Here is a 21907-nt window from a genome sequence, read left to right as displayed (position 1 = left end):
CCTCTTCCTGCCAGCCTGCCTCCGGCTACCCCATATTACACACTCTGAGCAGGACACGCTTCCCCTCTTTCCCACCAGAGCGCGTCCCCACTCCTAAGTGTGCCCTGAGTCTCAGCCTAGGCGAGTGGTGGTGTCTGACTCCTTGCTCTGGAGACAAATTCTGAAGAAACAGTGAAGGATCGGGAAAATATCCTGGAGAAGGAAATGGCCACCCACTCCAGTATTCATGCCTGGAAAATTCCATGAACAGAGGAGCCTGGCCATATACAGGCCGTGGTGTCACAACGAGTCAAACACGACTGTGCATGCACACACAGACACAGGCGTCTTCTTTTCTGTCTACAGAGCTTAGAGTTCGAACCAAATACAGCACTGAGGAAATATGTGGGTTTTGTTATTTTGGGGGGAAAAAATCAAATTAATCATTTTAAGTTGAGATATATTTCATATGCCAAAAAATTCTCCTTTGAGCACTGTATTTTAGTGATTGCCTATCTCTATATTGTATAGCCATTATCACTATGATCCAGAATAGTTTATATTTTATCTCCCTACAAAAACACCTAGTGTTCCCTAATCAGTGACTTTAAATTCCACATTCCTCACTCTTTCATCCTCATGGAATTGCCTATTCTGTGTATTTCAAGCACATGGGTTTGTACAACTGTGGCCATTTATGTCCAGTTTCTTACACAGTGTCATGTTTTTGAAGCTTATTCATATTTTATCATGGATCCAATTTTTTGTTTGGCTTCAGAATTTTCCTAAGTCTTTAACACATGCACGCACACACACACACACACACAGGCATGCTACATTTTTTAATATGTGGAAAATGCACAGAGGTCCAATGTCACCATTAGAACCATTTTATGCACACAGTTCCATGGCATAAAGTACTGCCTTCCTGTGGGCACTCAACCTGCCCACCAACCCACAGCGGCCAGCAAGCACAGAGGACGCTAGCCCCACTGTTCTGCCCATTCTCAGAACCCCCACAACACCCACCCAGGCCAAGACTCAACAATAGGTGCACCTCCCCATGGCCAAAGGAGAGCCCGTCTCTGCCAGGGGAGGGGGCGGTGGCCAAGGGTGAGAGAGATGAAAGGAGAGACAAGCGGGAAAGTCCACAGCACCTGGTCTTTCCAGGTGGTCTTGCAACCAAGTATTAATCAGGCTCAACCTTGCTTTAGCTTCTGAGCTCAGAAATTACCAGGTGCCTTCATGGTGGCATGGCCCTAGATGATGGCAGCCCCGACCAGGCACCCCAATATCCTGTGCTGTGGGGCCTGCCATGCCAGCCTCACCAGCCCCTGTTAGAGCCTTGGGGTGCCCAGCATTTGTGGGCCAACTGCTCCTGACACATCCTTCAGCCCTGTGGAGGCTCAGCCATCAGGCTGTGACTTGGAGTTCCCAGGAGATGGTTATCACTCAGGGTATGTGGCCAGTGGCAATAGGGCCTGACCCTCTGGAAGTGAGTGGAGAAAAGCCCAGTGCTCTAATTCAATGCTGTCCTGGCACAACTGAGTGTCTCTCGCTGACATCTTCACTGCTTCATCCAGATACTCCACATACCACTTGTGTTCCAGGCTGGAATTCTAGGGGCAGCCTTCATAGGGTTGCAGCCTTTCCCAGTGACCAATCCCAAGTGCCTATGCCTCTACCTCTGGACCCTCACATAGGTAGTACTGCTATCAATGCTTAGGGATAAAAACAGCAGACCTAAGACACTGAAGACTTGTCCTAGGTCTTGCAAACAGCTCAGAACTGAGGTCTGGTGGCCTTTAATGCCGTGATCTAAGACCACACCATCTGCCAGCAGACATGTCAATTTCCAGATAATCAGGATCAGATTGATTAAGTACAAAGAGGGACAAGTGTGTCATGTTGGGAGGAGCGAGGTGGAAACAACACCCCTGGGCCTTTGTCTCCCTCCTTCCAGCTGCCCAGGGGCCCAGCCACCTCCTCAATATCCTGTGTTCATGTAGTGTTCTGTTTTGACTCAGACAACATGGAGGGTCCCTGCCCCTCAAGTAGTGATTTTCTCAGTTTTGAGGGGTATAGTCATGAAATGTCTTCCAGTGTACAAATAAAGAAAAGATAAAAATCACCCAGACCACTGGAGTTCCTTATGAGGTGAGGATGATATAAGGTCCCTTGAACTTCTGTTCTGGAATGACGGACAGAGGAGGAAGAAAAAGCTGATCTTCAGTGAATGTGACCCTCACATGGACTCTGTTTAGTCATTTTATCTGTACAGTTATTCAGTCATCATAACATTTACTCAAGGTCTTTTCTCTTTCTGGCCTGATGTTCTCATGGAGCTCACAGGCTGAAGAGGTGCTCAAAGTGAGTCAATTCCTAGGCAGGTTGATAAGAAGTCCGGGGGAAGCCGAGGAGAGAGGGGTCTGGAGTTCTCAAGGAGGAGGAAAGGACAAACATCTTTTTTTCTCTGCAATCCTTAGTCTTATCACTTAAAACATTTGTTTTTCTTTCTTTCTTTAGGCCCAGAACTGATGATTACACAACTCAGTTTAAACTCTGTGAAAGAAAGTGAAGCTGCTCAGTCATGTCTGACTCTTTGCAACCCTATGGACTGTAGCCTACCAGGCTCCTCTTTCCATGGGATTTTCCAGGCAACAGTACTGGAGTGGGTTGCCATTTCCTTCTCCAGGGGATCTTCCCAAGCCAGGGATCCAGCCCGGGTCTCCCACATTGTAGGGAGATGCTTTACCATCTGAGCCACTTAAAGTCTGTACTAGGGATTATATAATAACAATGCATCCTGCTTGAGGACAGTTTCACCTTCCTGAAAACCTTCTGATTAATCCTGATATCTTAGAATGTATATTATGGGAATGGGTCTGGTAGGATCTTCTTGTTAAATTCTAGTCCTGTTATCCTAAAATGTTAATTGTGGGAGTGGGTCTGGTAAAACTTTCACACACTTGAGATATTCTTCTGATTTATTGTAGTAACTAATTTAAAAAGTATATACCTCCCTCGCTAACACTAGCAAGGGGGGCACTCTCAACCCCTTCTGCTGACCATGTCAGAAGCTTTCTCTGACCTTTTCCACTGTCATAAAACTCTGCTACACAAACGCTCTTGAGTGATCAATCCTGATCCCTGGTCCTGAAGGTAAATCTTCTTCGGAGATCCTGAATCCGACATCGTTCACAGTAAGCTCAATTGAATCTATAACAATCTCTTAAAAGCCAAATATAATCTTAAAATAAGCTATGCTGCTGCTAAGTCCCTTCAGTCGTGTCCGACTCTGTGAGACCCCATAGACAGCAGCTCACCAGGCTCCCCCATCCCTGGGATTCTCCAGGCAAGAACACTGGAGAGGGTTGCCATTTGAAAAATGAAAATGAAGTTGCTCAGTCGTGTCCGACTCCTAGCGACCCCATGGACCACAGCCTACAAGGCTCCTCCATCCATGGGATTTTCCAGGCAAGAGTACTGGAGTGGGGTGCCATTGCCTTCTCCAAATTAAGCTATACGCCCTATTAAAATAAAATAAAATTCAACTCAGGAAAATTTTAAAATCTTAGTGCCTTTATTTAAAGATTTATGCATCAGGCAACATCCAATGTAGCAGTTAGAAACTCTGAGGATTTGCACAAAACAAAAGATTTTTATAGGCATAAGGGATCGGGAACAAGGAAGTTGTACTGGGCAAAGAATCCCAGTGGTTACTGCGAGGTTACTTTCCATTAAAGGTGGAAAGCTTTCACAGACAGATGACTCAGCTAGTGATAATCAGAAGATTCCTGGCTGACTGTTCCAAGATTTCATTTCTGGAACAGCCAAAACTGCATTTAAGTCTTTTGCTAGCATGGTTCCTAACTAAGCAACTCCTTTGGGGCCGTTGTCTTGTTTTTAACAGTCCCCCGGGGGCAACAACAAGGCTTACCACTGCTGGTTCTTCCCCAAATGCTGAGAGTGCATGTGCTCTGTGCCAGGCCTGTGCTGGGGGCAGGGACCCAGCCACGACACTTCACAGTTCTTGACGTTCAGGAGGAGAGTAAGACAGAAAACCACCACACATTAAAAAGAAACGATCCTGCTGCTCCCACAGAGCTGACGCTGTGGAGGGAGACAAGGAATAAACAGAACAGCTTGTAGAAGAGTCAGCTCCATGGAGTGAAGGGTGGGACAGGGCACAGCGGGAAGTGGGGCTGGGGCGGGGGGACGGGGAGGAAAGGGGTCCCGGGGCAGAGGACTGATGGGTGACGAGCCCCAGCGGGTGCAGACGGGGCCGGCCCTGGTGCTGTGAAGGACCGAGGTGGTAAGGGCAGGAGACATGGGGGAGCTGTCACCACAGATGCATATGGGGACGTGTCTCTGAGGAGGTGACATTAAAGCTGTGCTCCGGGCCACTGTCCCCTTCCCTTGTCACCCAGAGGCAGACACCGAGGATGGCCATTAACATCACGCGCACCAGCCAGTCCTGAGCCTGCGCACCCAGCTCACTGTTCCCTCCTGAGGAGTCACAGTAAAGGCCCCTGCGCTGAATTCCCCTCCCTCCCTCTCCAGACAAGGCCGGTCCTTTCCCGGGTGGCCCAAGGCATGGCCTGTCCCTCCTCTTGGGAACTCTAAGTCATCAACTCTCTTTTCAAGGACAGTTGTCTCCTGATCTGTTTGCCTTATTATACCTCCAATTTCCTATTAATACACTATATTTTAAATTAGCCAAGAATGGCAGCACACTCTGTAGACACAGAGTGTCTTATCTGAGCACACTCAATTAAGTGTGGACAAATGGAGAATGAATTAGGACACTTCTTGAAACGGTTTACTCATTTCAAGAAGTTCAACATTTCAAGAAGTGTCCTCAATCAGTTTAATGTTTGATTGTGTGTTAAGCGTGTGTTTTGTGTTTTCCCGCCTGGTTAGTTTCCTCTGGGCCAGCTGTGCTTTCTTTCACCAGCTCTTTCTCCTGACAAAATTACTTGCAAGCACAACTGAAATTCAGAATAAGCTCAAATTGTTCCCTACAGGGCAGGCATCTTAGAGCAAAACTTTACTGCAGCGCTGCTAAGGCGTCATGTCTTTCTCCAAGTTGGCTGAGAACGAGCAGAGTAGGACTTGTGTGGTTAGTCCCTCTGTTGTGTCCAGCTCCTTGTGACCCCTCCTTTGAGAGGAGCTTGGCGGGCTACAGGCCCTGGAGTCCCAAAGAGTTGGACACGACTGAGCGACTATATATTCTTCCGGATTCTTTCCCGTTACAGGTCGTCACAAGATACTGAGTACAGCTCCCTCACTACACAGCAGCTCCTTGTGCCACCTGGCGTACATACAGCAGTGCGTGCGTACTGACCCCAAACTCCTGACTCACCTCTCCCCACACCCCCGTGTCCTCTTTGGTAACCATAAGCGTGTTTTCTATGTCTGTGACTCGACCTCTGCTTTCTAGATAAGTTCATCTGTATCATTCTTCAATATTCCACGTGTGTGATGTCATACGATGCTTGTCTCTTTCTGTCTGACTTACTTCACTTAAAGTGAAATCACCATGTTCATCCATGTTGCTGCAAATGTCATTATTTCATTTGATTTTATGACTAATTTTCCATTGTATATATATTCCACATCTTCTGGAGCAAGCACTTCTTAGACTGTACAGCTTGACTTACTTAAAAGGAACAAAAACTGTGAGTAAACCTAAGTTATTTTAGAGATGGAGCATTTCTCTGCAATGATTCATATAGCATTAACTAGCATTTAATGGATTAGGAGACCAAGAATAGTAGGTAAAATTGGTGTGTGGTTTTGTTTTCTGTCACTTATGTCAAGGTCTCATGCTGCTGCTGCTGCTAAGTCGCTTCAGTCGTGTCCAACCCTGTGCAACCCCATAGATGGCAGCCCACCAGGCTTCTCCGTCCCTGGGATTCTCCAGGCAGGAACACTGGAGACGGTTGCCATTTCCTTCTCCAATGCATGAAAGTGAAAAGTGAAAGTGAAGTCGCTCAGTCCTGTCCGACTCATATCAGGGTTAAATTATATTCACAAAATACAGATTTCTTCTGTTCTATTCTTGATTCTTTAAAATTATGTGGTATTTTTGCAGTCAGTTGTTCTTTGCTTGCATAGCCTTCACATGATTTTCAGAAGTAATTCTTGAAAAAAATTTATTTTATAGACTTCCTTGCTTATTTTTCTTTTGTTACAGCTGCTTTAAATATTAGTCTTGAGAATTCATGTTTTACCAGAAAGTAGTCAATTTCCTGAATATTCTAGTATATTTGCAGTGTATATAAAGGGGTTTATATTTACTTTGTGGGTGGGTATGAGATAATATGAAATATACATTGGACCTGCTGTCTGACACAGGACCAGCGTGCCAGGCCTAAATGTCTTGAAGTTTCCTGGGCGATAGAAATGTCTTTTGGTTTGTTTTCTTTGTATGTTTCCTGAAAGTGTTAATTTTGCTTTTTCCTGGTAGGAAATGATTACCGTCATAACAGACATTTTGAGGATTATTGCTGAGGTTTGTTAGTACAATTCTATGCACCCTTTATTTTAAGGCTTGTGAGTAGTTTCATTTCGCTCTCTCTCTCTTTTTTTAGTTTCAGCTCTAATACATGCATTTTCTGCCTCAGTTGAATGCCCCACATATTCAAGGAGGTCTCTTCACTCTGGCTGGTGAGGATTCTCAGCCCCACATGAATGTTGGACACTTTTCAATCCATTCAGTTCAGTTCATTTCAGTCACTCAGTCATGTCCAACTCTTTGCAACCCCATGAACCGCAGCGTGCCAGGCCTCCCTGTCCATCACCAACTCCTTGAGTTCACCCAAACTCATGTTCATTGAATTGGTGATTCTATCCAACCATCTCATCCTCTGTCATCCCCGTCTCCTCCTGCCTTCAATCTTTCCCAGCATTAGGGTCTTTTCTAATAGTTAGCTCTTCAAATCAGGTGGCCAAAGCATTGGAGTTTCAGCTTCAGCATCAGTCCTTCCAATGAACACCCAAGATTGACCTCCTTTAGGATTTACTGGTTGGATCGCCTTGGTGTCCAAGGGACTCTCAAGCATCTTCTCCAACACCACAGTTCAAAAGCATCAATTCTTCTGTGCTAAGCTTTCTTTATAGTCCAACTCTCACATCCATACATGACTACTAGAAAAACCATAGTTTTGATTAGAAGGACTTTTGTTGGCAAAGTACCATCTCTGCTTTTTAATATGCTGTCTAGGTTGATCATAACTTTCCTTCAAGGATAAGTATATTTTCCTTTCATGGTTGTAATCACTATCTGTGGTAATTTGGGAGCCCCCCAAAATAAAGTCAACCACTGTTTCCACTGTTTCCCCATCTATTTGTTGAGCTATTTCAAATCCTAAAAGATGATGCTGTGAAAGTGCTGCACTCAATATGCTAGCAAATTTGGAAAACTCAGCAGTGATCACAGGACTGGAAAAGGTCAGTTTTCATTCCAATCCCAAAGAAAGGCAATGCCAAAGAATGTTCAAACTACCGCACAATTGCACTCATCTCACACACTAGTAAAGTAATCCTCAAAATTCGCTAAGCCAGGCTTCAGCAATACATGAACTCTGAACTTCCAGATGCTCAAGGTGATTTTAGAAAAGGCAGAGGAACCAGAGATCAAATTGCCAACATCCCCTGGATCATCAAAAAAGCAAGAGAGTTCCAGAAAAGCATCTATTTCTGCTTTATTGACTATGCCAAAGCCTTTGACTGTGTGGATCACAACAAACTGTGGAAAATTCTGAAAGAGATGGGAATACCAGACCACCTGACCTGCCTCTTGAGAAACCTATATGCAGGTCAGGAAGCAACAGTTAGAACTGGACATGGAATCACAGACTGGTTCCAAATAGGAAAAGGAGTACATCAAGGCTGTATATTGTCACCCTGCTTATTTAACTTACATGCAGAGTACACCATGAGAAACGCTGGGCTGGAGGAAGCACAAACTGGAATCAAGATTGCTGGGAGAAATATCAACAACCTCAGATATTCAGATGACACCACCCTTCTGGCAGAAAGTGAAGAGGAACTAAAGAGCCTCTTGATGAAAGTGAAAGAGGAGAGTGAAAAAGTTGGCTTAAAGCTCAACATTCAGAAAACGAAGATCATGGCATCCAGTCCCACTCAATGCATAGGTCTCCAGTAATAATTCTTTCCTCAAAAGTTGTTCCTGCCCAGCCTTGTGGAATTTCACCTGTGTGTGATCAATGAAAGAGACTCAGTGGACTCATTATGCACTTGGAATAATTCTTTCTGTCTGAGTAGCTCTCTCTTATCAATGCCCTGCCCCCACACATATCACCTGCTGTGCCTCCCTGGCTCACCTGTGTTCTCAGATCAGGGCTTTGCTGGGCTGTATCTGGCTTCCCCTCCCTGTACCTGCAGCATGGAAATTGCCTGAAGGCAGACAGCCAGGAGTCTTCAGATGGATTTGTGTATCCATCTGCACTCTAGGAACTTAGTTCTGCATGGCCTGTTGTCCAGGACCTGAAAACAGTTGTTCCGAGTATTTTGTTCAGCTTTCTAATTACCAGTGCCAGGTGAGGATGTTCAGATACTGTTCCTCTTAAAGCTGGAAGTGGAAGTCACATTTTATTTTTACAGACACTCTTTGAATCAGTAATTCTAAATCAGGTAACCGTATATGTTTGAAAGTATCTTTTGCTTCATTTTCTGTGTTTTGCTCTTGCAAATGTAAAAACAAAACCAAATATCAAGAGACACACTAAAACAGGTTTTGTTTTCTGTTTTTCCTGGTTGAACTTTATGCCAACAAATCCTAGGTAAGGACTTAGGAAGCTTCCTAAATCAAGGCACCAGCAAGATCACGGGATCTGCAATCAACAGGGATCTTAATGGTACCAGAGAGCCTTTTTTTTTTTTTTTTGTCCATGCTGTAGGAGGTGGATGCAGTAGTTGAGGGGCCACAGGGATCCCAGGACCTTAATGACACCAGTGAGCCAGCTAAAATACAGGAGGCTGAGGCCAGGTACAGCACGTTTGGCCAATGTGAGCTGAAACATATTTAACTCTGAATTTCCAGAACCATAACCTCAAACAAAATGTTCACCTTCTTCTGATATTCACATGGAAAGATTGCACAGAATCTTTTACCCAGAAATTCTACTTCCATGGAAGAAAGCCACCAGGGAGATTGCTTGGAGAATTTAAGAGATGTGTGGTTTTTAGGTGGAGAAAGAGGAAGTGAGTAAATGGCAAGTGTGGTTCAGAAACAGAAAGGGGTCTGTGCAAACACAGCAGGCTCTCTTTGGTGGAGGGCAGGCTGTGCACTCGCTACTCCTTCCCCTTTTTGCTGAGCTCACTTTTATCATGTTTTAGGTAGCTCCAATGAAAACTTCAAGTACGGGGTCTTCCCTGGTGGTCCAGTGGTTAAGAATCTACCTTGCAGGGCAGGGGACACTGGTTCGATCTCTGGTCCCCAGATGACCCCACATGCCACAGAGAAATTAAGTCTGTACACCGCTAATACTGAGCCCAGGCCTCCTAGAGCCCAGCACTCCACAGCAAGAGAAGCCGCCAAAGTGGGAAGCCCAACCACCCAACTAGAGCACAGGCCCTGCTCTCTATAAGTAGAGAGAGCCTGTATGGAGCAAAGAAGACCTGGGGCAGCCAAAAATAAATAAAATTATATTTAAACAAAAATCCCTTCAAGTACAGTCACTCTCAATGGCTCAAGTAACTCCTGCTCGATGTTCTCAGCACACTGGCGTATGGGGTCTACAGGAACCCCCTCCTCCCGTGAAGGTCCAACGTTTCCATTGACCACGTGTCTCCACCACTGTGCTGTGCCATCTCCCCACTCACCTCTGCACAGAACTGCTTCTGATGGTATCACTCTTTAGGCAGGGGAGTCATTCTTGTGAATCATCATCTAAGAATTAATATCTCACCTGCAACTTTATTTCTACATTCCTTAAAAGGAGTTCCTTAAAATCCCAATTGTATTCCTCAAAAGAGCGTTTTAACAAAATCTTGATTTGAACACCTATGTTTTTATTTACCAACTTTTATGTCTCCTTCATTGTGTCCTGCGCTCTGGCTCAGCCTCTCTCTCCGCCTCTGCTCTTGGCCTCTCATGAAACAGCATACAGGATGTATTAGTTGCATCCGCCCTCCCCTCTCACTGGCTCTTTTCCATCCTCCCTTGTCTCTCCGTGACATGTGTAACTATGTGCACATCACTATTACCGTGACACCCTCCCCTCCCTTGGGAAGCCTGTTATTACCTTCCTGCTTCTTTCTCTGCTGCCCCGTGTGTGTCCCTGCCCAACACTCACAGCAGCTTCACAGCAGGCGCTCTCCCTCACTCTTCTCTCCAGAGTTCCTGCTGGAATTTCTGGACACCACCTCCCAAGTATTTACCTCTGACTCTGACTTCTTCTTCCCTGGTGGGCCCTGTAGCATCTTCCCCTGAATGAAGATCACAGATAAAAGCTAAATTTTCCTTCTTCCCCAGCTACCTTAGACTCCCCTGTGGATGTCTCCTTCTCATCCAGTGATTCAATATCATCCATGAACAATTTTTCTATACTCAACCATCTATCGGGCCGTATTGATACCATCTCCAGGGGAGTGGGTGGAGCAATGATGGGCAATGTTGAGATGGCAGGTAGAGGCCAGGCCAGGCAATGAGGGCGTGAGAATGAAGGGCAGTGATAAGAAGAGGAGCGGATTATAGAGAAGTCAAAAGGGCAGAAGAGGTTGGTGAATGTTTTTAAAAACACATCAGGGAAATATCTGGGAGAGGAGAGGTTGAGTCTTAAGGAAAGAGAAATGATCATTGCACAGCTCCTCGGGGGGAGGGGGGTGGAGAATCCAGCAACGTGCTAGTTTACCAGCAACATCCTATCAGATGCTGTATTTCAGTTGGAAATACTTCAGGCTACAAGTCCATTAGATTTGTAGAAATTCCTAATGCATTAGAAATTGATACATTTTCCTGCAATGGAATAAATTAGGCTACGGTTATGCATTACATTGTTTTCTGTAATGTCAAGATGTCATTTTATATTAGTGTTTATTCCAACGTGGACCAGTAAAGCGTATTATAGTACATCATCTATTCAGTGGACTGATTTGTGGAAAATAGTGTCCCAAGAGAGAATATTCCCCAAGATAGTGTCAGCTGAATATAAGGAAGATACCATAAAACATTGTGCACAGTGTGCGACCATTTATGGTTTTAAATGTGGCTGTGTGCTCACACTCCGTCACGTCCAACACTTTGTGACACTATGGACTGTAGCCCACCGGGCTCCTCTGCCCATGGCGATGCTCCAGGCAGGGATACTAGAGTGGGTTGTCATTTCCTGCTCCAGAAGATCTTCCAGACCCAGGGATGCCATCTGAGTCCCTTATGTCTCCTGCACAGGGAGGTGGGTTCTTTAACACTAGCACCACATGTGGAGTGAAGAAGAAATAGATATTCGTAGTTGCTTGTGTCCATAAAATGACACTCTGGGACGTCTCTCTTGATCCAGGGGCTAAGACTCTGCTCTCTCACTGTAGGGGCCTGAGTTCAATCCCTTGTCATGAAACTAGACCCCACATGCCACAGCTAAGAGTTCCCATGGCAAAGGTCCCGTGGACACAGCCAAATAAATACTTAGAAAAAATAAATAAACCTCTGGAAGCTATTCCTGAGAAACAAAACACGTGGCTGACTGTGGAAGCAACAGGGACTTGACAAGAAGGGAGGGGGTAGGAAGAACAATGTAATATGAAGTATTTTATATTTCTAGGTTCTTGAACCTTGTACATGTATTATAAGTTTCTCAGAAATGCCAAGACATTACAACAAAATTCTAAACCACTAAAGAATAAAACTCACAGCGTTATTTCTACAAACTGAATGAAAGTCAAGTTTGTTTTATCAGAAAGATTATCTGGCTTCTCTAACATATCTTCTCAGGCTTTTCCCATGCTACCCAGACAGTGGTCCATATGGCACTGTCTGGATTCTTGTCATAACTTAAAGTGAATCTTTTACAGTATTCTTGGTCCTTGATGTCCCGCAAATGAAGGACGACACCATCACGTTCCTTGCAGCAGGGGCCCACTTAGGTAGCACCGACCTTTACTTCCAAATGGAGCAGTACATCTACAGAAGGAAAATTGGCGGCATTTACATTAGGAATCCGAAGAGAACCTGGGAGAAGCTTCTGTAGGCAGCTCATGCCATCGTTGCCACTGAAAACCCAGCTGCTGTCCCTGCTGCATCCTCCAGGAACCCTCACCAGCGAGCTGAGCTGCAGTTTGCTGCCGCCGCTCCTCTGGTCGGCCGCTTTGCTCCTGGAGCCTCCACTAACCAGACCCAGGCAGCTTCCAGGAGCCAAGACTCCTGGTGGTTATGAGCCCAGGGCTGACCGCCGGCCTCTCCCAGAGGCATGTATGTGAACTTCTTACCATCGGTCTGTGTGACACGGACTCTCCTCTGCACTCTGGAGACCACCCATTCCCGGCAACCAGGGAGCTCAGTCGGTGGGTCTGACTTGGCGGATGCTCACCCGGGAAGTTCTGCCCAGCGCACCGTTTCCTGTGAACACTCTTGGGAGGTCGTGCCTGATCTCTACGTTTGCAGCTTCTGAAGAGATTAAAAGGGAAGAGCAGGTGGCAGCTGAGCAAGCTCTGACCAAGGAGGACTTCACCGTGAATGGGTCACTTCAGCAGCTGAGTGCAACGCTACTGGATCTGAGGTGCTGGCCTACTCCACAGGCGGGCAGGCGAGCTCGCTGCCTACTCCGCAGTTCCCCCTGAAGGCTGGCCTGCAGCGCCCACTGCTCAGGCCACTCACTGGACGGGTAGGCACAGCACTGCGTGGGCTTCAGCTGTTCTTTCACAGGCTCTTTTCTTGGGTGGGGGCTGTGCTGGGTCCTTGCTGCTGCGCAGGTGTGCTCCGGTTGCGGTGAGTGGGGAGCACTCTGGTTGTGGTGCCTGGCCTTCTCGTTGCAGCGGCTTCTCTTGCTATGGAGCGTGGGCCCCAGGGCCCCCAGGCTTCAGTGGTGGCAGAGCATGGGCTCAGGAGCTGTGGCCCCCAGTCTGTGGAGCACAGGCTCAATGGTTGTGTTTCATGGCCTTAGTTCCTCTGAGGCACATGGGATCTTACTGGACCAGGGATTGAACTCATATCTCCTGCATCAGCAGGTTTCTTTACCATGAGGCATTATGGAAACCCCACAAACTCTTAAAATGGAAATTGGATGACAGAAAATAAGCAGCTTCTAAATAAATAAATATGTCTACTCGTGAGGATGTTCTGTGACTTTTGCTTTTTTTCTTTTCACATAAGATGAAAATTTCCTAATTCATAATTCATTATGTTCTTCCCTCAAACAACATTTGCAGTTGCTAATTTTATTAGCTAAGCTTGATCCAATTTTTAAAATACTTTTCTCCCACTTTCCCCTACGCACTGTACATTCTTTATCAATTGATATAATATTATATCATTGTTCAGTCACTCAGTCATGTCCAACTCTTTAGACCCCATGGACTGCCGCACACCAGGCTTCCCTGTCCTTCACCATCTCCCAGAGATTATATTTATATACTTCATATGGATAGGAGGATAATCAGTTGGCTTCATCCTTGAATTATTTCTCTGAATCTGACATATTAATATGCTAGTAAGATATAAGACACTTGACTGACTTCAGCATAATAAAAAACAATAGAATCAGGTGACCATATCTTAAGACTGATTATAAAAGCAGCAGCCATGTTGATAAGGAGCAGTGACACGGGCGGGGGTTGGGCATTTTAAGTGGTGAGAGAGAGGGGCTCTGGCCTCAGGGATTTAAAGGGCTGCTTGAAAACAGAGTGGAACTCGGCTCAGTGGATGGACCTCCTGGGAGTCACTTCCCAGGGACATGCAAGACAGAGTCCTGAGCATCCTGAGTGCCCACAAAGTGGTCTGAAGCTGCAGCCAGGGCACTCCTCTGCATATCAGTGGAGATGGTAGCTGTATTGTGTGTCTGTACGAGTCTGTATAAGGTGACCCTGCATGCAGAAAAGTAAATTTGACTACATGGCAGATGGCCTCAGTTCTAATAGTAAGATCTTTTCTTAAATCAATTTCTTTCTCCTCTCAGCTTCTCCATCTGAAAGGAGTTACTCTTCATTAAACCCATTCTCTTTTAATTCCCTTCTTCAAAGCCTCAAATTTTGTAGCTTTTTTTTTCAGTAACTATCTTTCCATGTTTATTCCTCAGACAACATAAGCAAGAGTAAAATTTTCTTATTGGACTTTAAAGATAAACAAATACTTTTAAAATCAGACGTTCCAAAAGTTCTAAATTCATTTATGTTCTCACTTTAGTATCTTCAATCATAAGTCTGTAATGAGCATTTTTACCTGACTCACCTGGAGAAATATCAATAACCTCAGATATGCAGGTGACATCACCCTTATGGCAGAAAGTGAAGAGGAACTAAAAAGCCTCTTGATGAAAGTGAAAGTGGAGAGTGAAAAAGTTGGCTTAAAGCTCAACATTCAGAAAATGAAGATCACTTCTTGGCAAATAGATGGGGAAACAGTGGAAACAGTGTCAGACTTTATTTTGGGGGGCTCCAAAATCACTGCAGATAGTGACTGCAGCCATGAAATTAAAAGACGCTTACTCCTTGGAAGGAAAGTTATGACCAACCTAAATAGCATATTGAAAAGCAGAGACATTACTTTGCCAACAAAGGTCCGTCTAGTCAAGGCTATGGTTTTTCCAGTGGTCATGTATGGATGTGAGAGTTGGACTGTGAAGAAAGCTGAGCCCCGAAGAACTGATGCTTTTCAACTGTGGTGTTGGAGAAGACTCTTGAGAGTCCCTTGGACTTCAAGGAGATCCAACCAGTCCATTCTGAAGGAGATCAGCCCTGGGATTTCTTTGGAAGGGATGATGCTAAAGCTGAAACTCCAGTACTTTGGCCACCTCATGTGAAGAATTGAATCATTGGAAAAGACTCTGATGCTGGGAGAGACTGGGGGCAGGAGGAGAAGGGGACGACAGAGGATGAGATGGCTGGATGGCATCACCGACTTGATGGACATGAGTTTGAGTGAACTCCGGGAGTTGGTGATGGACCGGGAGGCCTGGCGTGCTGTGATTCATGGGGTCACAAAGAGTCGGACACGGCTGAGCAACTGAATTGAACTGAACCTGATTAAAACACAACTCTAGGGGGTGATTGGTGGCGGGACTCCACAGACCCCTGGAATTTTGAACTCTCGACAGTTAGATCTCCTTTTACCGAAGTGTTAGCAGCCAATGGAGCAAGGCGCATATAGTGCCAGATTACAGGGCTGACAGCGGGGAAAAGACAGTTTATTGATGGTAGAAAAGATCTGCCTTCTGACAAGCAGCCGCCTCTCACAGTGAGGCAAACCGGAAGTGCCTGCAGAGGCAGAGCCGCGTGCGCAGGGAGAGTGATGCTTCAGCCACACCAGTTATCAGCGCAGCCTTCAGAAAGGGGTCGTTCCTTGACCTGACTCCTGCTTCCTGTTTCTTTAACTCCCTGTGCTTCAGGGGCTGCTCTGCTGAGTTGGACTCCCCTTTGCTTTTCCTAGATCTCCTTGGGGCCTTCTCACAAGGCCCGGCAGCAGGCAGGAAGCAGCGACGCCATTGGGCAGGTCTGCTCCTGTAACTCCTCTGGCAGCCGTGCGGCTGGGACAGCGCGCTGAGGGTCCACCGTCCCTCTCATGGGACCAGAGGTCGGAATGTGATGGGACCAGAGGTCGGAATAGGGAAGATGGAAGGGCTGCCTTTGCTTTATTTCACTCCCGGGCCAGGAGCTCTTAACCGGAGGGATTTGGAGAGCCCAGGGAGCCTGTGCCCTCCCTGAAAGTGAAAGTGAACGTGAAGTATCTCAGTCGTGTCCGACTCTTTCTGAACCCGTGGACTGTAGCCTACCAGGCTCCTCCGTCCATGGGATTCTCCAGGCAAGAATACTGCAGTGAGTTGCCATTTCCTTCTCCAGGGGATCTTCCGGACCCAGGGATCGAACCCAGGTCTCTGACATTGCAGGCAGACACTTAAACCTCTGAGCCACCAGGGAAGCCCAAGTGATGCATAAAATGCGTCTGTGAACAAACTTTTGTTCAGAGAAGAGTAAAGGCCCTGGATTCACCCCTTCAGAATATTTTATCTTTGTTCCTAGTCTCTACAGACCCTGTGCGTTGAAGCAAAACACTGCTGAAGTGATTTCATCACACTTCCACTGCGCCAGTCCCTAGTAAACCCAGCTTTCAGAATCAAGAGAAGCTGGTGGCTGACAAGGCTTAAAAACATCCTTTGGAGTTCCTAGAATCAAGAGCACTTGACTGTACTCTATTGGAACGTTTTCAGGTCTAGTAATTTGCTTTTTGCTTGTGAGCAGCTAGGTCAAATTGTTTCCAAACAAGAAAACCAAACTAAACTCTATGTGTCTGACCAGGGTCACAGGACACACACTACTTTAGGGCGGGTCCCAGGTCGGCCTGAGATTTTGTCATTACCAGGAATCAAAGTAGCAAAGAGCATCTGTGACACAAACCCTAAAAGCGTTTTATTATTGGATAATTTGGGTCGGGACGGTTCCCTAGAGAAGAGAATGGCAACTCACTCCAGTGTTCTTGCCTGGAGAATTCCGTGGGCAGAGGAGCATGGCGGGCTACAGTCTAAGAGATCACAAAGGGTCGGACACAACTGAGTAACTTTCACTTTCTGTTTTCAGTTTGGATCTATGGAGAGGTAAAGTCTTTTCTGTGGATATTTGTAAATGCTTCCTGCAGATCCAGTTATATGGCTTTGTGTTCTTCTGGAATTGCTCCCATGACATTGATCTGGACTTCATACACTTATGTACCAAATTACTTTGTTTTCTGTGCAATGGTGGTAAAACAGCTTAAAAGCAAGTAAACAAGCCAAAGCCTGTGAACTGTTTCAAACAGGCTGAAAGCGCCACCTACTGTCCAATCTGTAGAGGTGCCCGAGGAATGTAGTCTGAGCCTATGGACTGAGGGCCACAGGAACTAGGATATTAAGGTAAATTAGACTCACATCTAACTATACTCTCTACTTATATGCTATTCATAACGAGTTATGTAGTTATATTTATGCTCTCTCCTGAGCATTCTCAATCTTTGGTTACAGAAAGTAAGATATTGAAAATCACTGAACTGTGGCAGATGTAAGAACCAGTATCAGGCTGTCATATGCTTTCCACGGGTCCCGATTATCCCACACCAAAATGCCTTTTGAGTTCTGGAGTAAAAATGCGCTTTGCCACTTATTCCTAGTAACAGCTGAGGCCCAGAGTTCCCTGAGTGGCCCCTCCTGCTGGGGACTTGACTGTATTTATTTTACATGTGTTTAAGAGATGACAGAAAAAGAGAAAGCTCTAAAATGGCAAAAGCTTTCAGGTATACCAAAAAGGTGGTTTTTAATGTTGGTTTCAGTGTTTTGTTTTTAGTGGAACAATCCATTATAGAACAGGCCAAAATACGCTTAGAGAATAAAGTGTACATTTTCTACCTCTGAGAGCTACTAAATAAAACATGTCTTTACTATGGGCCTGGCATAAATTCAGACTTGCCTTGCACAGGTGACTGACCTCCAGGCTGCCTTAAACCCAGCCGGTGTTCAGGGAGTGGCCCGTGACTGGAGGCACAGCAGCGTGCAGCCGGCGTCTCACTGTTTGTGCTGCTCGTGTGCTCTTTCTGTCTCTAGCCCTTCAGCAGGTATTCACTCTCTTCTACGCAGCTTATCATTTGTTTGACTCTGAAATACATTGGTTCAGTTTTTATGATAAGCTGGTTCTGTACAATCATAGGTAGTGTTATTTAAATGCAAACAATATACACTCTTGTTCAAGTTCCTCCTGAGTTAAAAGTACACCCAAAAAGAAACTGGATAATTTAGAGTAAAAGTAAAATTTCTCTTTCATCCTTATCAAGTATCTGTGGTTCATTTGTATATATTCCTCCTGCATTTTAAAAAACATTTTCAAATATATATTTATTTACACAGATAATATAGGTTCATTTTTTGTTCAGTTAGACAAATAATGTGTGTGTTGTTTTACAACTTGCTTTTGTCATGTAACAGTATGACTTTGAGGTGTCACTATTTCCTGTTTGGGGTTTTTCCAGTGGTTTTAAATAGGACTATAAAAATCTTTCTTTAGAAGAACACGATTCTGCTATAAGCAAACTAGGTTCATCTAGCATCCACATTCAAGGAAATTCAGAAATGGCTTTAGTTGCCCTGCGCATCCCACCATCAGGAATGGAGGAAACTGCGAGCAAGGAAGGTCTCAGTAATGAACACCAGGCACCCCGTTAACCCAGCGCTAAAGGAGGAGGGCGGGGCGAGGACAGCTCACGGGCTGCGGGGAAGGTCTTGTGATGCCTGTGTCTCCAGCCTGGCCGGTGGCAGCCAAGAGAATCCAGAAAAGAGAGACGGTACGAGGAGGACAGTGGAGAGCAGGAAACGGGCCTCCTGGCGGCAAAGCACAAAGGGCACAGCAGAGCCTGGGGAGGACGAGCGGGTCCGCGGGAAAAGCCGGCGGAGAGACACCCGGAGGAGGCTCCCTCCGCTCACCCCACCCGAGAAGCGGCCCACGGGCCGGGTGCGGGGTCGCATCCGCTCCCCTCACTAAGACTCTACACTTCAGGCTGGTCTGGGGAACACACTTCTTGTTTCATTTGAGTGATTCAATTATGCCTCCCCTGTAATTTCAGGTTGGGTTTTCTCTGCCTGCCTTCCCCTCACTTTTCACTCTGGCCTCAGTCTTCATTTTTTTCTGGCAAACAAAATACGGTCAGCAGGCAGAGTTGACTGCATAAAAGGCAAAGGTCTGCCTCTCAGGAGTAATACATACTCATATCGCTATGCTAGTTTATTTATATTTATTAATTTAATTTAGTATAACATAATGCTACATAAATATATGCTTATGTAATATAAATAAATATTAAATTTTATGTACTATTATTATTTTAATATAATATTTATATATCAATGATATATGTTAATATTAATAATATATAGGCTGATTTAGTTAACGACATGCCTGGTGAGAAGACTAATGAAGACTAAAGAAGTCAGAAAAAAACAGAAAATTGAAGATCTTTCCTCAAACTCCATGCTCACGATGTAAATGGCGAGACGTGCATGAAGGTTCTTGGCCAGGGCTCCTCACAGGCTTCTCCAGGCCCCTGTTATGGTCAGCAGTGAGAGAGGGAGCGAGGGTCCAGGCAAAGCCCCCAGGCCGAGGCCGGGCCGAGCCCCCCGCCAGTCTCCTTCCTTCTGTCACCGTGCATCACCTCCTCACTTACACTAGTGTAAACGAGTGTTATCACTTCTCCCACAGAATGAAGGGTGTGTGTTGCAGGAGAGCTGGAGCGAGCTCACTGGTGACACAAATCTTAAAACTATAAAGAGAGGGAGTTGGAGGGAGGGAGACAGATAAATAGACTATGTGCCCTGGCTTTAGACTGTAGTGTGAAATTTATGATATTAAATCTGGTGAGCCTTTAGCTTGTATTTTATCAGTGCCTGTATTAAACAATTGATCAGTCACCTAAATATCATAGATTCTAAATCATAAACTAGGATTTTAAAATACTGTAGTTTTCTGTGTTACCAAAATGCACTTTTGAAGCCAATGTTCAAATCATCCAGTGTCTACTTTTGGTGAATGTTCGGTCAAATGTTGTTGACTTTTTTAACTTTTACTTTGTATTTGGGGTGTAGCCCATTAACAAACAGTGTTGTGACAGTCTCAAGTGAACACCAAGGGGAACAGTTCAGCCAAACACACACATGCGTCTTTCTCCCCCAAACTCCCCTCCCTTGGAGGCTGCTACATAGCATTGACATCCATGTGCCAAACAGGGAGTCCTTGTTGATTCCGAACCAAAGCCGACATTTGCTGCATCATCAGAGACTCTGTCAGAATCCTTCCCAGAGGTTAGAGAGGAGTTTCCTGGAAAACACTCAGCCCATCCCCTGTTGCCAGAGGAAGAGGGTTGATATACGGGTGCTAGTTTTGGGAGAATTGCTGAACTGGACCAGCTCGTACAGAGATGGAAACAGCTTGTCGCCATCAACATTGTCACCGTTCCCCAGTAGGTTCAGCCTCCCCCTAATGCGCCCTGAGTCCTGACAACTGAGCAGGCCAAGCCCACTCTCAGCCCCCAGCGCTTCCTTCTGCATGGCCATGGCCCACAGAAGACAGAGGGACTGACAGCTAGTCCCCTCCTCCCCCTACTCACGGGCCTGCCCAAGCCAGCTCTCTGCTCTGGTTGAAGAAGGAAGAAGGCCCAGCAGCAGCCCTGGAAGAAGCGCACAGAGGACCCTCCATTCCCAAGAGTGCAGGCTCATTCTGCAGGGCCCAGGAGACACGGGGGCAGGAATAGCTTCAGCGCTGGACACTGTGGGAGCTTGTCTGCTGAACAGACTCAGGGACTGTCTGTTGACCATGGAAGCTGAAGAACAGGAGAGATTTGCATGGACTGGGGCTAGCTGGGAGGGTTTTTCATGGTCTAAAGCACAGGCTGTGTCTCTCTGGGCTGAAAATATTAACCGCTGAACACTAGCTCCCACCAAAAGAGGGTATTGGTTAGAGGTGTCCTGAGATGTAAGAGCTTCTTAGGGAGAAAAGAGGGGATAGTAGGAGGATGTGAAATGCCTTGTAGAGCCTGAACCACATGCCCAGCCTTCTGACCTCAGTTTTGGGAGGTAGCAGTTTCTTATGCATGTCCCTGGTGGCTCAGATGGTAAAGAATACACCTGTAATGTAGGAGACCTGAGTTCGATCTCTGAGTCAAGAAGATCCCCTGGAGAAGGAAATGACAACCCACTCCAGTATTCTTACCTGGAAAATCCCATGGACAAAGGAGCCTGGTGGGCTACAGTCCATGGGGTCGCAGGGACATGATTGAGAGACTAACGCCCTTTCAGGTGAGGGCAGCTGGTTTGCTTGAGCCTGATCAGGGAGGGGCACAGGTGAGTGCTGCTTCTGATGAATGGAAGAGTCTTTGGGCCTAGAAAAGAAAACAGCCATCTCATAGGCCCTTGCTGAATTTTCTAACTTCAGAAAAACAAAACCAAACCTTAGGTCCCGCCCTGATGCTCCAGGCTGGTTGCATCTACCTGGGACTTATCACCCCTTGTCCAGAGGATTGATCACCCCCTGCCCAGCTACAAATGCCATCTCAACTAAAGAATACCCAAAACATCGCACCTGACTAACGTTTCCCTTATCGCTCCCACAAATCTCCCTTTCAATATGAAGCCTCCCTGATCCCTTTCAAGCTCAGCCTGGTCGATAGGCTGACTGCCACCCCTCCTTGCCTGAATAAAGGTCATCTACTTCCGTCGAGGTCATCTCTCCTTTTCTGCCTCAGCCCAATCTGTACTTAACAACCAGCACTGTCCGAGAGAAGAGAGCAAACAGGTGCCTCCAGGGAGTCAAGACACAGGCTGCTTAGTCAGCAAGACAGCTGTGAGGGGCTGGAGTGGGCACCCCGCCGGACCTCTCCCGCTGTCCCTGGGTGCCCTGCAGTTCCGAACTTTGGCCTGAAAACATCATAAAGAAGGAGCCTTTGTACTCTGCCTATTACGAGTTAACCACTAAAGGAATGTTGCCTATAAGCTTATACATAAAGCCCCATCTCTGGCAGCCTTGCATCCCAGGTAATGAGCACCAAGCTAAAATAACTTTGTTTAGCTCACTGGAAACTTCCTGACCAGACTTACCTGTGAATAATGGCAGAGAGGCAGACATTAACACATGCCCTCTGGAGCCTGATCAGAATGAGGAAATATTTGACTTTCCTCCCCCACCACCTTTGAGAATTAATATAAAACAAGCCTGAATTCTAGCTCAAGATGGGTCCTGGGAC

At 46.0% G+C, this 21907-nt stretch overlaps 1 pseudogene; it reads left to right on the top strand.

Annotated features, from left to right (window-relative positions):
- The first annotated feature begins 11036 nt into the window (after positions 1-11036).
- LOC129637613 (40S ribosomal protein SA-like) lies at positions 11037-13029 on the top strand (annotated as a pseudogene).
- The last annotated feature ends 8878 nt before the right edge of the window (positions 13030-21907 follow it).

The sequence above is a fragment of the Bubalus kerabau genome, chromosome 23 (genome assembly GCF_029407905.1).
Source record: "Bubalus kerabau isolate K-KA32 ecotype Philippines breed swamp buffalo chromosome 23, PCC_UOA_SB_1v2, whole genome shotgun sequence".
NCBI classification, from domain to species: domain Eukaryota; kingdom Metazoa; phylum Chordata; class Mammalia; order Artiodactyla; family Bovidae; genus Bubalus; species Bubalus kerabau.
This window is presented reverse-complemented; position numbering and strand designations above follow the sequence as displayed.